This window comes from Chiloscyllium plagiosum, unplaced genomic scaffold, assembly GCF_037043375.1.
Source record: "Chiloscyllium plagiosum isolate Xiang-an unplaced genomic scaffold, Cpla_swu_hap1 HiC_scaffold_42, whole genome shotgun sequence".
Lineage (NCBI taxonomy): Eukaryota > Metazoa > Chordata > Chondrichthyes > Orectolobiformes > Hemiscylliidae > Chiloscyllium > Chiloscyllium plagiosum.
Window position 1 is genome coordinate 31,248,953 of NW_028270180.1, and position 14,721 is coordinate 31,263,673.

Consider the following 14,721-nt stretch of genomic DNA (forward strand, 5'->3'; position numbering starts at 1 on the left):
TACTCTGACCAAAAAAGGAAAGCATACCAAACGCCTTCTTCACTATCCTATCTACCTGCGACTCCACTTTCAAGGAACTATGAACCTGCACCGTAATTAACCCTGTTATCTTATATGTCTCAATTAAGTCATCTCTCAACCTTCTTTTCTCTAACAAACAGCCTCAAGTCCCTTATGAGCCTTTCCTCATAAGACCTTCCCTCCATACCAGGTAACATCCTAGTAAATCTCCTCTGTACCCTTTCCACAGCTTCCACATCCTACCAGAAACACCACGACGAGAACCGTACACAATACTCCGACTGCGGCCGAAGAAGAGTTTTGTACAGCTGCAACATGAACTCATGGCTCCGAAACTCAATCTCTCTACCAATAAAAGCTAACACACCTTCTTAACAACCCTATCAACCTGGATGACAACTTTCAGGGATTTATGTACATGGACACCAAGACCTCTCTGGTCATCTACACTACCAAGAATATTACCATCAGCCAGGACTCTTTACTTCTGTTGATCCATCAAAGTGAGTCACCTCCATTTGCCACCTCTCAGCCAAGCTCTGCAGCTTATCTACATGCCTCTGTAACCTGCAACTCCACCGACCTTAGTATCATCTGCAAATTTACTAACCCATCCTTCTATACCCTCATCCAGGTCATTCATAAAAATGACAAACAGCAGTGCCCTCAAAACAGATCCTTGCAGTACATAACTAGTAACTGAACTCCTGGATGAACATTTCCCATCAACCACCACCTTTCAGCTAGCCAATTTCTGATCCAAACTGCTAGATCACCCTTAATCCCATGCCTCCGTATTTTATGCAATAGCCTACCGTGGGGAGCCTTACTGAAATCCATATACAGGGAGAAAGTGAGGACTGCAGATGCTGGAGATCAGAGCTGAAAATGTGTTCCTGGAAAAGCGCAGCAGGTCAGGCAGCATCCAAGGAACAGGAGAATTGACGTTTCGGGCATGAGCCCTTCTTCAGGAATGAGGAGAGTGTGCCAAGCAGGCTAAGATAAAAGGTAGGGAGGAGGGACTTGGGGGAGGGGCGATGGAGATGCGATAGGTGGAAGGAGGTTAAGATTAGATTAGATTACATTACATTACAGTGTGGAAACAGGCCCTTCAGCCCAACAAGTCCACACCGACCCGCCGAAGCGCAACCCACCCATTCCCCTACATTTACCCCTTTACCTAACACTACGGGCAATTTGGCATGGCCAATTCACCTAACCTGCACATCTTTGGAGTGTGGGAGGAAACCGGAGCACCCGGAGGAAACCCATGCACACACGGGGCGAATGTGCAAACTCCACACAGTCAGTCGCCTGAGACGGGAATTGAACCCGGGTCTCCGGTGCTGTGAGGCAGCAGTGCTAACCACTGTGTCACCGTGCCGCCCACTAAGGTGAGGGTGATAGGCCGGAGTGGGGGTGGGCGCGGAGAGGTCAGGAAGAAGATTGCAGGTTAGGAAGGTGATGCTGAGTTCGAGGGTTGGGACTGAGACAAGGTGGGGGGAGGGGAAATGAGGAAATGGAGAAATCTGAGTTCATCCCTTATGGGTGGAGGGTTCCTAGGCAGAAGATGAGGCGCTCTTCCTCCAGCCGTCATGTTGCTATGGTCTGGCGATGGATCTGCATGCCCTTGGTGTAGTGGAAGGGAGAGTTGAAGTGTTCAGCCACGGGGCGGTTGGGTTGGTTGGTCCGGGTGTCCTCTGTTCTCTGAAACGTTCCGCAAGTAGGCGGCCTGTCTCCCCAATATAGAAGAGGCCACATCGGGTGCAGCGGATGCAGTAAATGATGTGTGTGGAGGTGCAGGTGAATTTGTGGTGGATATGGAAGGATCCCTTGGGGCCTTGGAGGGAAGTAAGGGGGGAGGTGTGGGCACAAGTTTTGCATTTCTTGCGGTTGCAGGGGAAGGTGCCGGAAGTGGAGGTTGGGTTGGTGGGGGGTGTGGACCTGACAAGGGAGTCACGGAGGGAGTGGTCTTTTCGGAACACTGATAGGGGAGGGGAGGGAAATATATCCCTGGTGGTGGTGTCCGTTTGGAGGTGGCGGAAATGATGACGGATGATACGCTGTATATGGTGGTTGGTGGGGTGGTAGGTGAGGACCAGTGGGGTTCTGTCCTGGTGGCGATTGGAGGGACGGTGCTCAAGGGCGGAGGAGCAGGAAGTGGAGGAGATGCGGTGGAGGGCATAGTCGACCACGTCTGGGGGGAAATTGCGGTCTTTGAAGAAGGAGGCCATCTGGGTTGTTTGGTATTGGAACTGGTCCTCCTGGGAGCAGATGCGGCGGAGACGAAGGAATTGGGAATATGGGATGGCGTTTTTACAGGGGGCAGGGTGGGAGGAGGTGTAGTCTAGGTAGCTGTGGAAGTCGGTCGGTTTATAGTAAATGTCTGTGTTGATTCGGTCGCCCGAGATAGAAATGGAGAGGTCTAGGAAGGGGAGGGAGGAGTCTGAGACGGTCTAGGTAAATTTGAGGTGGGTGGAAGGTGTTGGTAAAGTGGATGAACTGTTCAACCTCCTCGTGGGAGCACGAGGCAGCGCCGATACAGTCATCGATGTAGCGGAGGAAAAGGTGGGGGGTGGTGCCAGTGTAGCTGCGGAAGATGGACTGTTCCACATATCCTAAGAAGAGGCTGGGGCCCATGCGGGTGCCCATGGCTACTCCTTTGGTTTGGAGGAAGTGGGAGGATTGGAAAGAGAAGTTGTTTCGAGTGAGGACCAGTTCAGTCAGTCGAAGGAGGGTGTCAGTGGAAATCCATATATACCACATCAACTGCTTTACCCTCATCCACCTGTTTGGTTACCTTCTGAAAGGACTCAATAAGCTTTGTGAGGCAAAACCTACCCTTCACAAAACCGTGTTGACTATCCACAATCAACATATTCCTCTCTAGATGATTATAAATTTTGTCTCATATAACCTTTTCCAACACTTTACCCATAACTGAAGTAAGGCTCACTGGTCTATAATTCCCAGGGATGTCTCTACTCCCCTTCTTGAACAAGGGAACAACATTTGCTATCCTCCAGTTTTCTGGCACTATTCCTGTAGACAATAATGACATAAAGATCAAACCAAAAGGCTCTGCAATCTCCTCCCTGGCTTCCCAGAGAATCCCAGGATAAATCCCATCTGGACCAGGGGATTTATCTATTTTCACACCTTGTAGAATCGATGACACCTCCTCCTTGTGAACCCCAATCCCGTCTGGACTAGTAGTTTATTAAAGTAACTTCTTTAGTAAACCACTGCTCCCTCACTCGACAACGTCCTCCCTGCCTCACAGGTACATACTTATCAAGGACACGCAGTAGCTGTTCATTGAATAAGCTCCACATTTCAATTGTGCCCATCCCCCGCAGCCCGCCCCCACCCCATGACCCCCTCCACAACCATTCAGAGGCCCACAGAAAACCCCTGACAGGGTGACACCTGCCCAGCCCCTAACCCCACTCCCCCCACCCCACCCTGCCCCACCCCGCCAGCATGCAGCATGGGCAACAAACCAGTCAACAACGCTGCCCGCTCCAGTACCAAGCATCCAGCCCAGGTCCCCGAACCTCCACCCCAAATCCCCACTCCCCCTCCCCCACCATGCCATAAGCGCCCATGTGAACCATGACACAGGGCTGCCCCCCTCCTCACCCTGATCTCGAAAATACAATTAGAGACATCATGAATCTTTGCATCTGGGAGGTGACACACCAACCGTGAGTCTCTCTCATTCCCACAGAACCTCTTATCTGTCCTCCTAACTATTGAGTCCTCAATGACTAATGCTCTGCTCTTCTCTCCCCTTCTCTTCTGAGCAACAGGGACAGCCTCTGGGTCCACCACGTTGATGACACCTAAACAAAACAAATTAGAGGAAACCTTCAAGACCAGCAATAATATTCTGACTGGCATAACATTCACTAAAGAGGAGGAAAACAACATCATTTCTAGATGTCACAGTAGAGCGAACAGCCAATGGGGAACTTCAAACCAGTATCTCCAGGAAAACAACACATACAGACCAAATACTGAACTACAGAAGCAATCATCGCAACATCCATAAACGAAGCTGTATTAGAACATTATTTCAATGAACCGCCACACACTGCACCACAGAGGAACTACACAGAACAGAGGAAAACCACCTTGTGCTCCAGAATCTGCCATTCCCCTCCCCTATTCTACCACAGTTACAACACTGGCATCTATCCGACAATTTGAAAAATTGCCCAGATATGCCCTGTACACAAAAAGCAGGACAAATCCAACCCGGCCAATTACCTCCCAATCAGTCTACCCTCCTTCATCAGTAAAGTGATGGAAGGTGTCACCCACTGTGCTATCAAGCAATACCTGCTCAGCGACAGTCATACCCAGTTTGGGTTTCGCCAGGGCCACTCAGCTTCTGACCTCATTACAGCCTAAGTTCAAACACGGACAAAAGAGCTGAATTCCAGAGGGGAGGTATGAGACCTAGACATCAAGGGCCACGTTTGACCTGAGCTATGGTAACAAGAAAACCTAGCAAAACTGGAATCAATGGGTATCAGGGGACTCTGCTGGTTAGAGTCAAACCGGGCACAAAGGAAGATGGTTTTGGTTATGGAAGATCGGTCTTCTCAGTTCCAGAACATCTCTGCAGGAGTCCCTCAGGGTAGTGTCCTAGGCCCAACAATCTTCAGCTGCTTCATCAACAGCCTTCTCTCTGTCATAAGGTTAGAAGTGAGGATGTTGGCAGATGAGTGTACAGTGTTCTGCACCATTTGCGACTCCTCAGTTACTGAAGCAGTCTGAGCTCAAACGCAACAAGATCTGGACAATATCCAGGCTTGGGCCGACAAGCGGCAAGTAACATTCGCGCCACACAAGTGCCAGACAATGACCATCACCAATAAGAGACACTCTAACCATTGCCCCTTGCCATTGAATGGTATTACCATCACTAAATCCCCCATTGTCAACATCCTTGGGATTACCACTGACCAGAAACTCAACTGGACTCACCACTTAAACACCAGTGACTACAAGAGCAGGTCAGAGACTAGGGATACTGCGGCAAGTAACTCACCTCCTGACACCCCAAAGTCTATCCACCATCTATAAGGCACAAGTCAGGAGTGTGATGGAATACTCCCCACACTCAAGAAGCTCGACACCATCCAGGACAAAGCAACCCACTCAATTGACACCACATCCACAAGCATCAATCCCTCCACTGCTGGTGCTCAGTAGTAGCAGTGTATACTGTCTGCAAGATGCACTGCAGAAATTCGCCAAAGATCCTTAGACAGTGTCTTCCAAACCCACGGCCACTTCCATCTGGAAGGACAAGGACAGCAGGTACTTGTGAACACCACCATCAAGTTCCTCTCCAAGCCACTCACCACCCTGACTTGGAACTATACTGACATTCCTTCACAGTTGTTGGGTCAAACTCCTGCAATTCCCACCCGGCAGGCATTGTGGGTCAACCCCCAGCAAATGTACTGCAGCGATTCAAGAAGGCAACTCACCCCCATCTTCTCAAGGGCAAATAGGGATGGGCTATCAATGCTGGCCAGGCAGAGACGCCCAAGTCCCACAAATTAATAATAATTTTAAAAATTGCTGGCTGCTGATCTCAATGATATGTATGTGGACTACAGCTCACCACTGAAGAATTTCAGAGTATTTGAAAACCATAAATATACTCAAACTGCTAATTTAAAAATATCACACATTGTTTTAGAACAGTGATGGCTCAGTATGTTCACATTTAACGCAAAAGTAAAACCTCATAAATCACTGAGACCCATTAGTGGAATAGGGTAGAAAATGTTAAAATACACTTAAAATACACCAGCCCATATTAGTGTTGTCTGGAAATGCTGAGAAGTCGATATGATTTAGTCAATCAGAGCAATCTCTATCGATTGATTCTAGCTCTGAAGGCGACTCATATTGGACTCAAAAACATTAACTCTTGATCCTCTCTTCACAAATGCTGCCAGATCTGCTGAATTTCTCCAGCATGTTCTGATTTTATTATCTATTGATACGTACTTGAACATCATTGTGATCCAGTCAAGTTCAACCAATATTATTAAAAGAAATTAATGTTACGTCTTTTGAGTTATCAATGAACAACAGAATAACAAAAGCAAATGTTTGTACATGTACGTTTCCTGTTGGTTGACATCCCCTTACGCCTGACTCCTTTCTGGATCCAGCCTCTCTTTTTCCACACCTTAGGTATTGCCCCCTCAACCTCAACAGTAATAATGCAGGATTTTAATATAGGCTGTTCTGCAACTTGCTTCTAATTTACAATCTAAATTAATTTTTACTTTGTTCTGTTTTGCTTGAAATTTCTCAACCTCCTCTGCATTTGTCCTTGGTAAAGCTGGGTTAATATGTCACTTAAAGCTTTCTACATTGTTTTTGAGGTTGTCTTATTTACAATTCCTTGTCATTTGACTTGGACACAGCTTTCTTCCATCATGTCATCGCCCATCAGACTTCTCTAAGCCTGTACTGTTTACTGTGAATAATTGTGCCAATGAGATTAAATAATAAAATCATTTGCAATTTTCACTTGAGCTTTGTGTCAGAATTTACATCAATTCTAAACTGTTTATAACCTACTTAGATTTGAAGACGATACTGGCTGTCAAAATGTTTAAAACAAAGCAGCTACAGTCAGAATCTTTGTCCCAGCCTAAACTAACATCAATATTAAAAAAAGAGTCTTGTCTGGTTTCCAAGCTGATGGGCTACAGAGAGAAATCAACAAAGTTAAACAAGCACATCCTGTGTGGTTCTTTTAGTCTGGCTGACATCTATTGAAATCTACCAAACCCCAAGCAAAGGAACAATCAGAGGGAGACAAAGAACGTTGGAGAAAACAATTTGACATATGAATGGATAATGCTGGAACAGAAAGCCAGGCAGCATCTGTGCAGGAAGTAGCAGAGTTCATGGGATAGATGTTTGTCTCAAGTTCAGGACAGTTCTTGGCTTCATCAACCTGAACCCATCACCTTCTCCCATGTACATGTCTCAACTCATCTGGAAGAATGCACCAGCAGTTGAGCTCCACTATTCCACAAAGCCATCAGAGAAATGTGTAACTAAACCAGCAAGCTGATCCATTTCGCTGATGGACTGCAATTCAGAGTAAATGTAATTCACATCAGGTCTTGTCATTAACAAGGACATAAGTATTTATTGTGAACAAACATATTCTTTAACAACTGACAAACAAGAACAGATTACTCATTACAGTACTACTACGCAAGTTAACCCACGTACCTTTACAAAACCTCAAACAATCTCACGTTCATTCACAAATACGACTGACAAAAATAGATGGTTTGATGCACATTTCATTTCCACTCCAGTGAAACCTCACTTAATAAAAAAGTCACTTCATGTAAGTGATAGAGCCTCTGGGAAAAATGGGGTTGGGGCAGACACTCTCGATGGCTCAAAAATCACCCAGACGTGTGGACACACAGTATAGCACAGTCTGAGTGAAGGTATAAATCATATTTATCGATAAAACTAAAGTAAATTTAACACAGTCCATTTAAAAATATTATTAACGCAGGGACAGAGGGTCATCATGGTGCATAGACTCCCTCATTCCTGTTAAGTGAGCTTTATCACATATTCTCTCCTTACGCTCAAAATGCTTTATAATACTGAGCTTCTCTCCCAGTGTTGTAGCCTTTCTTTTGTGTTCACCGCCCGCAATTGTATCACCAGGACGCCTCTTGCTAACATTCTTGACACCATGCCCCTCCATTTTTTCAAACAAAAGGGAGCATGCAGGAGGACATGTCAGGAGCAGCGACAGGCATAACTGAAGATCAAGTGTCAACCTGGTGAAGTTACAAAACTTCTTGCATACCAAATGACATAATCAGCAAGTGATAGACAGAACTAAGCAATCCCACAACCAATGGACCAGATTTAATCTCTGCAGAGCTGCCACATCCTGTTATGAATGATGGCGGACGATTAAACGACTCACTGGAGGAGGAGGCTCCACAAACACCCCCATCCTCAACGATGGAAGAGCCCCAGCACATCAGTGCAAAAGATAAGGCTGAAGCTTTCACAGCAATCTTCAGCCAGAGCTGCCAAGTGGATGATCCATCTCAGCCTCCTCCAGTCGTCCCCAGTGTTACAGATACCAGTCTTCAGCCAATTCAATTCACTCCGCGTGATATTTGAGGAAGTTGAGTTCTTTGAGGAAGTGACCAAGTTGATAGATGAAGGAAAGGTTGTAAATGTCACATACATGGACTTTAGTAAGGCGTTTGATAAGGTTCCCCCTGGAAAACCTTATCAAATGCCTCACATGGTGTGCAGGGTGTTCTAGCTAAGGTGGTTAAAGAACTAGTTGAGCAACAGGAGACAGAGAGCAATAGTAGAAGGGAGTTTCTCGAAATGGAGAAAGTTGACCAGTGATGTTCCACAGGGATCAGTTGGTATGATCAGCAAGTTTGCAGATTACACAAAGATTGGTGGAATTGCAGAAAGCATAGGGGACTGTCAAAGAATACAGGAGAATATAGGTAGACTGAAGATTTGGGCGGAGAAGTGGCAGATGGAATTCAATATAGGCAAATGTGAGGTGATGCATTTTGGGAAGTCTAATTCGAGAGCGAATTATACTGTAAACGGAAGAGCCTTGGGAAAAGTTGATGAGCAGAGAGATCTGGGAGTTCAGGTCCATTGTACCCTGAAGGCTGCTGCACAGGTGGATAGAGTGGTCAAGAAGGCATATGGTATACTTGCCTTCATCCGACAGGGTATTGAGTATAAAAGCTGGCAAGTCATGTTAAAATTATACAAGACATTGGTTCAGCTGCATTTAGAATATTGTGTACATTTCTGGTCACCCATTACCAAAAGGATGTGGACGCTTTGGAGAGGGTGCAGAGAAGGTTTACGAGGATGTTGCCTGGTATGGAAGGTGCTAGCTATGAAGAGAGGTTGAGTGGGTTAGGATTGTTTTCATTACAAAAAGGAGATTGAGGGGGGACCTGATTGAGGTTTACAAAATCATGAAGAGTATAGATGGGTTGGGTAGAGATAAGCTTTTTCCGAGGGTGAAGGATTCAGTAACGAGAGGTCACAAGTTCAAGGTGAGAGAGTGAAAAGTTTAAGGGGAATATATGCGGCAAGTATTTTACACAGAGGGTGGTGGGTGCCTGGAACGCGTTGCCAGCAGAGGTAGTAGAGGCAGGCATAGTAGATTCATTTAAGGTGCGTCTGGATAGATGCAGGAGTAGATGGGGAGCAGAGGGATACAGATGCTTAGGAATTGGGTGATAGGTTTAGATAATGGATTTGGATCAGCTCAGGCTTGGAGGGCTGAAGGGCCTGTTCCTGGGCTGTAAATTGTCTTTGTTCTTTCTACCAAAAAATTGGAGACACTGGATACTACAAAGGCTATGGGCCCTCACACCATTCTGGCAATAGTACTGTGCTCCTGAAATTACCACTCCCCTAGTGAAGCTGTTCCACACATTTACAATGCTGGCATCTACCCGAGAGTGTGGAAAATTACCCAGGTACATTCTGTACACAAAAAACAGGACAAATCTAAATTACTGCCTCATCACTTTAATCTTGTTCATCAGTAAAGTGTTGAAGGTGTCATTAACAGTGCAATCAAGCAATGCCCAGTTTAGATTTCACCAGGGTCACTCAGCTCCTGACCCCATTACTGTCTTGATTCAAACACAGACAAAAGAGCTGCATTCCGGAGGGCAGGTGAGAGTGATAGCCCTTGACATCAAGGCTGCATTCGAACGAGTGTGGCATTAAGGAGCTGGGCAAAACCAGAATCAGTGGGTATCGGGGGGCAAACTCTCTGCTGCTTAAACACACAGGAAAATGGTTGTGGTTGTTGGAGGTCAGTCACCTCCGCTCCAAGACATTCTGTAGGAGTTCCTTCGGATAGTGTCCTAAGTCCAACCATTATCAGATGCTTCATCAATGATCTTTCCTGTAAGATCAGAAATGGGGATGTTTGCTGATAATAGCACAATGTTCTGCATCATTCACAATTCCTCAGATACTGATGCCATCCATATTCAAATGTGACAAAATCTGGACAATATCCAGGCTTGGACTGGCAAGTGGAAAGTAACATGTGTGCTACACAAATGCCGGGCAATAACCATCTCCAATAAGAGACAATCTAACCACTTCCCCTTGATAGTCAATAATATTGCCATCACCAAATCTCCTGTTATCAACATCCTGGGGGTTAGCATTGACCAGAAATTTCAGAAGCTAGGAATCCTGCAGTGAATAACTCACCTTCCGACTCCCCAAAGTCTGACCACCTTCTGCAAAACTCAGTCGGGAGTGTCACAGAATACTCCCTACCTGCTCGGATGGGTGCAACTCCAACAACATTCAAGAAGCTTGGGACCATTCAGGACAAAGCAGCTCATTTAGTTGGCACCACTGACTCCACCATCGAAGCTCATTTGCAGCATAGAATCACAGAATCATAAATCCCTACAGTGTGGAAACAGGCCATTTGGTCATTGAGTCCATACCAACCCTCTGAAGAGCCTCCTATTCAGACTCACCCCCTACATTTCCCATGGCTAATTCACCTAACCTACACATCTTTGCACAGCAGTGTGTACTATCTACAAGATGCACTGCAGAAATTCACCACAGGTCCTTAAATAGCATATTCTAAATCCATGACCACTACTATCTAGAAGAACAAAAGCAGAAGATACATGGGAACACCACACCCTGAAAGTTCCCCTCTAAACCACTCACCACCCTGACATGAAAATATATGACTGCTCCTTCACTGTCGCTGGGTCAAAATCCTGGAATTCCCACCTAAGGGTGAGTCAACCTTGCAGGTGGACTGCAGTGGTTCAAGAAGGCACTCACCACCACCTTCTCAAGGGCAACTAGGGACGGGCAATAAATGCTGGACTGACTGATGATGCCAACAGCCACTTAATTAATTTTAAAAAAAACTACTATTGGAAGAAAGGACAAGACAATTCTGTCAAACAAGACTGTTCCTCCAAGTGACCAGTTGAATGCAGGCAACAGCTGACTAGTTCACAGATAGCAGTACTTCAACAAACACATTCAATCTCAGCCTGAGCTTTGAAAGGGTAATCAGCCAGTGAAAAGGATCCAATAAATGGAAACATGGAAAGCAGCAATGGTTTTTAGTGCAGGAGAGATGATGGCCTAGTGGTATTATCACTTTTTCACGCAGAGGGTGGTACGTGTATGGAATGAGCTGCCAGAGAATGCGGTGGAGGCTGGTACAATTGCAACATTTAAGAGGCATTTGGACAGGTATATGAATAGGAAGAGTTTGGAGGGATATGGGCCGGGTGCTGGCAGCTGGGACTAGATTGGGTTGGGATATCTGGTTGTCGTGAAACCGAAGGGTCTGTTTCCATGCTGTACATCTCTGTGACTCTATGACTCTATGACTGTTAATCCAGAACAGATAACGTTCTGGGGACCTGGGTTTAAACCCTGACATGGGGAAAGTGGATTTGGAATTCAATAAAAATCTGGAATTAAGCCATTGCCGATTGTTGGAAAAACCCATTTCGGTCACCAATGCCCTTTAGGGAAGGACACTGCCATTGTTAGCTGGTCTGGTCTACATGTGGCTCCAGACCCACAGCAATGAGGGGACACTTAACTGCCCTCTGGGCAATTAGGGATGGGCAGTAAATGCTGGTCCAGCCTGTGGTGCCCATATCCTGTGAACGAAGGAAAAGAAAGATAAAGCTCAGCCCCCAGCATCAGTGAGAGGGAATAGAATCCATATTTAACCCACAGCTGAACTGGGTCAATGACATCACTAACCAGTGAGTAAATGTGAGCAGAACAACACCAGAAACATGATTAACCGGCAACTAAACACCAGAAACATGATTAACCGGCAACTAAACACCAGAAACATTGCTGACCTGTGAATTAACACCAGTAACATCACTATCCAGTAACAACACACCATAGCATAACTAACTCATGAATCAATACCAATAACATCACTAACCGGCAGAACCTCACCAGTAACGTCTTGAACCAGTGAGTAAACACCACTGTTATCATTAATCAGCAAGTAAATACCAGCAGTATCACTAACCACTGGAATACAGCCAGTAACGTCACTAACCAGTAAGTAAACTCCAGCAGTATCACTAATGAGTTTAGCAATTCCCATTAGTAACGTCGCTAACCATCAAGTAAGTGGCAACAGCATCACTAACTAGCACATTGGAGGATTTCAGCTATAGGAAGAGGCTGAACAGGCTGGGGCTGATTTCCCTGGAGCGTCAGAGGCTGACGGATGACCTTATAGAGGTTTATAAAATCATGAGGGGCATGGATAGGGTAAATAGAGAAAGTCTGTTCCCTGGGGTGGGGGAGTCCAGAAATAGAGGACATAGGTTTAGGGTGAGAGGGCAAAGATATAAAAGATACCTAAGGGGCAATTGTTTCGCACAGAGGGTGGTGCATGTATGGAATGAGCTGCCAGAAGAAGTGGTGGAGGCTGGTACAATTACAGCATTTAAAAGGCATCTGGATAGGTATATGAATAGGAAGGGTTTAGAGGGATATGGGCCAAATGCTGGCAAATGGGACTAGATAAGGTTAGGATATTTGGTCGGCATGGACGAGTTGGACCGAAGGGTCTGTTTCTGTGCTGTACATCTCTATGACTCTAAGTAAACACCACCAGTTTCACTAACTAGCTGATGCCAGACCATGAGTGAGATTCAGCAGCAATCGAATACACCAGGAGCTGTACAATATTGACCACAGAACCTGACAGCTCTTCACACAGAGTCGTGAATGAAGGTATAAAATCCCACCTTCAAAGCAACACCATGCATAATACGTCAAAAAGAAACACGCTAAATCAGACTGGAACCATAACCAGTTTAATTATAAAAGCCTACTCTTAATACTTTTTGATTTTGATATAATGCATAAAGGCTATTTTGTCATATTATTCATAAAGAAATGGGAGGTATTGTAAGTGCACATCCATGATGTTACACTGACTGCTGCTAACGGAGTCCACCAATCACAAAGAGAGCTGTAAGAATTACATCAACACTGCTGCTTTTTTTATCTAAAATTACAATTTATAAATCAGTATATATTAATATAAATTACTATATATTTGTATAAGTCAGCATAGATTAGTATAATTTAGTGCACATCAGTATAAATCAGTATACATTAGCATAAATTAGTATAAATTTCTGGGAACCAGCTTCTGCTGCAACATTTTAATAATTCGAGACAAAATGCTTTCTCTCAGCCCGTCTTTTGTCAATGACTGACACTTCTGAATAGCAAGGAACTGAAATGCGCTGGCTGTCTTGATATTTCCCGTTAAAGTATCATGTCAAATACATACTCTGCTTAAATGTTATTATTAAAGCAATTGACTGACAATTTTAATCAGGCCGTGTCATTCAGATGCCAAGTTCCCTTTTCTCAGAGATTGTTAAATAGAGCAGCTGGTCTATACAATTGGACAATCTGCAAGCTTTTTTTTTGAAAAGGGAAGAATGTTGTATTTTGTACCATCCTGCAGCCCCTCCTGCATACAATCCCCTACAAGGAAATTCCCTTCTCCAGGATTTTCCTAATTTGGAGCTGATTAGTTTGACAAATATGTGCTGCATTTCTGTCTCCCATTAGCCTTTGGAGGCTGTTACATTCACTTCTAGGAACTAAAAACATGTGCACGGCGTTTTCTCCTGCCGCAGAGGACAGGAACCCTCCAGGAATGCTGCGTTTTGGCAGATAAAGTGAAAAAAAACCCTGCAATCTTAGTCCTGTAAAATCTCCAAATCTTCAGATCTTTCTAACAAACAAATTTTTAGAATGTAACTAACTGTGAGATTTACTATAAAATGGAGTTTACTGGTTCCAGCCTTAGCCAACACCGCATCATGGTCAAAACATGGTGATTTACGCAATATCTTGGCCTCACATCTGCAACAATTTCTACACATTAACTAACCCTTAAGATTGTAACTCCAGTAAGCAGGTTAAAAGTTATCAAAACTTTCTTCCTAATTTCCTTGATGAAGAAATCTATCCCAGTTTATTTCTAATGCAACTGTTCTCATTTTTCAATCATTATATTTCGCTTGGCTATTTCCTTGTCAGCGTTCTGAGAAGGCACAGCCGTGAGGCACCTCTCTCCCTCTCATCAAGGTATTGACCATTGCTGAGGCACAGCTTTGAGTGTAGTCTCAATACATTCACAGTATTCCCAAAATACACCCGCAGTATGTTCACCGTATATTGTGGATGTTTCTTGAAATAGTACGTGGATAGTTCAACTGGAGGAGGGGCCATATTGAACCTTATACTGACTAATGAGCCTGGCCAAGAGACTGACTTTTCAGCAGGAGAGCATTTTGGAAACAGTGATCATAACTCATTATGTTTTAAGATAGTGATGAATAAGGGTAAGTCATGGCCTTGTGGGAAGGTACAAAATTGAAGGAGGGCAAATTATTGTCAGTATTAGGCAGGAGCTAGGGAGTATTAATTGGAAGGAACTATTATCAGGCAAGTACACATTTGACATGTGGGAGCTGTTCAAAGATCTACAGGTCAGAGTTCAGGATCGGCATGTTCCAGTGAGGAGGAAGGCCAAGGATGGCAAGGCAAGGGAAC

At 44.9% G+C, this 14,721-nt stretch overlaps 1 long non-coding RNA gene across 1 annotated transcript; it reads left to right on the forward strand.

Annotated features, from left to right (window-relative positions):
* The first annotated feature begins 256 nt into the window (after positions 1–256).
* Positions 257–6,590, forward strand: LOC148137567 (uncharacterized). Its single transcript, XR_015754066.1, has 2 exons — positions 257–524; positions 3,834–6,590. It is a non-coding gene; the product is annotated as an uncharacterized LOC148137567 (long non-coding RNA).
* Positions 6,591–14,721: the final 8,131 nt, after the last annotated feature.